Source organism: Nansenia antarctica, assembly GCF_963989245.1.
Source record: "Nansenia antarctica genome assembly, chromosome: 6".
NCBI classification, from domain to species: Eukaryota; Metazoa; Chordata; class Actinopteri; order Argentiniformes; family Microstomatidae; genus Nansenia; species Nansenia antarctica.
In genome coordinates, this window is record NC_137676.1 from 70,171,045 (window position 1) to 70,173,544 (window position 2,500).

Consider the following 2,500-nt stretch of genomic DNA (forward strand, 5'->3'; position numbering starts at 1 on the left):
CGTGGAGGTAGGCTCCTAACCCTAACCCCGGCTGGCCACACGTCGAGGTGTCCTTGAACCCCAGATTGCTCCCAATGAGCGGGCCGGCGCCTTGCACGGTAGCTTGCCGCCATTGGTGTGTGAATGTGTGTGAATGGGTGAATGAGAGGCCATTGTAATAAGGCGCTATATAACTCAGTCCATTTACCATTCAGAGTGGTCTATTCGAAGAGTAGGTTCTGTGAGTAGGTGCTGTTTTCTATGGGCGCTGGCGCTTATGGGGGACTAGAATCGTTCCTTCACGCAAAAAAACCAACAATGGAGCAATGGTTGCCAGGCGACCGTTCGCTAGCACGACCTGATGAGCCAGCCAGTCTGACAAAGTATGAAAGTGCGTTGGTTAAACCGATTCAAGAGGGTTAGGGTTTGACCAAAACGTTTGTCCGAAGTCGTGTTAGCACCCGTCCGTTTACATGTCTTACTCAAATAAAAAATAAATCAGGAAGGAATGTTTTCACGCCTCCAGTAATGGCGATGGCGCCACTCTTCGAATCAGTGTTAATTTTGGCAGGTTTTTTACTCACTTAGTCTTTAGTGTTTAGAGTAGACGAAGATGCACACCAGTTTTTTTATTTTTTTTTGCAGATAATTTTAATCCAAAGCGATTTACAATTACGAATTACAGGGCCATTCCCCCTGGAGTAACTGAGGGCTAAGTGCCTTACTCAAGGGTGGTGGTGTTGTTTCAGGTGGGATTTGAGCTCACAACCTTCCCACCAATCCAACTCACTATCCACTAGACCACCACTACCCCTAGTTCTAGTCCCACACCCAGTCCAAACCGCCATCCTTCTCAGTTCCAGTCCAGTTCCAGTTGAGGAAAAACCGAAAAAAAACATTCCAGGGCAGTTTTCAGTTCCACAAAAACTCCAAAACATTTCGGTCTAACCCTAGTCATCGATAAAAACTTGTTTTCGGAAAATGTTTGGGAGTTTTTTGTAGACCAAAGCCACACTAAAACTCCTTCAGTCCTTGTCAACGGAAAATAAACCAAAACGAAAACGACAGAAGACCCAAAGACAGAAATTACTAAATGTGACCAAAACCCAATGTACATCTGCGTCCAAAGACCAGACCAAGACTAAACGACTACAAACCCTGCCAAAAGTAACACTGCTTCGAACACACCCCCTCCCTATGTGCCCTGCTGTAAGCTGGGATGATACAAGCAGCAACGTTTTGGATATGCAATGGATGCAAATCATAGAATGGATTGACAGGGCCATGACAATTTGACCTTTACAGTATTATTAAAGCCTAATTTGATTAATTTTATTCGACCATTCTTGGTCACTGATCAGCACAAACAAGCATCAACAATTATTTGCATTTGGTGTCAATTAAATGACTTGGAGGCAGATATATTATTACGATACGCCAGATTTCCTTGCCAAACCATCACATGGGAGGCTACATGAGGCTACATGTCCCTCTCTCCCTCCCTCCTTCTCTCCCTCCCTCCCTCTCTCCTCCTTTCTGTCCCTCTTTCACCCTCCATTAGGCTTGAGACAGAGGTCCCTGCCCTCCTTCCTCTCCCTCTCCCCTTCCTCCTTCTCTCTGGGCTATTTCTTCCTCCCCTCGTCCCTCTTCCTCCTTCCCTCCTCCCTCCCTCCTCCTCTATTCCACCCTGTCACAGAGAGGGATGGGGGAGGGGGGGAGAGGGGGGGTGAGCGTGGGATTGTCTTTGTGTTGATGGATGACTGGGACTTTCGCAGAGCAACCCCGGGATAGACCCAAAGGACAGAGAGAGGGAGGGAGGGAGGGAGGGAGAGAGGGAGGGAGGGAGGGAGAGTGGGAGAGAGGGAGGGAGGAAGAGAGGTAGGGAGGGAGGGAGAGAGGAAGGGAGAGAGACAGGGAGGTAGGAGAGAGAAATGTAGGGAGAGAGGGAGGGAGTTAGGGAGGGAGGGAGGGAGGGAGAGAGGGAGGTAGGGAGGGAGAGAAGGAGGGAGGAAGAGAGGTAGGGAGGGAGGGAGGGAGAGAGGAAGGGAGGGAGAGAGGGAGGGAGGAAGAGAGGGAGGGAGAGTGGGAGAGAGGGAGGGAGAGAGGGAGAGAGACAGGGAGGTAGGTAGGAGAGAGAGAGGTAGGGAGAGAGGGAGGGAGAGAGGGAGATAGGGAGAGAGGGAGGGAGAGAGACAGGGAGGTAGGAGAGAGGGAGGGAGAGAGGGAGGGAGGAAGAGACGTAGGGAGAGTGTGAGGGAAGTAGGGAGAAAGGGAGAGAGGGAGAGAGAGGGAGAGAGGGAGGGACGGAGGGAGGGAGGGAGGTAGGGAGAGAGGGAGGGAGAGCAAAGTGAGTTTATGGATGTATATGTGCGTGTGTGTGTGTGTGTGTATATATATATTGTGGCACGCACGCAGATGCGTGTGTGTGGTACTGCAGAGGTGAGTCTGGCCATGGAGAATAATCACATTGATTCAGCATCACTTATTTGTCTGGAACAGTCTCTTCTCCAACACCAGCGCT

At 50.3% G+C, this 2,500-nt stretch overlaps 1 protein-coding gene across 1 annotated transcript in view; it reads right to left on the reverse strand.

The window, feature by feature from the left end:
* Positions 1-2,500, reverse strand: part of LOC308159405 (receptor-type tyrosine-protein phosphatase delta-like) — a gene marked incomplete at both ends in the record, with an annotated part of 97,278 nt that overhangs the window by 93,723 nt on the left and 1,055 nt on the right. The window lies entirely within an intron of this gene.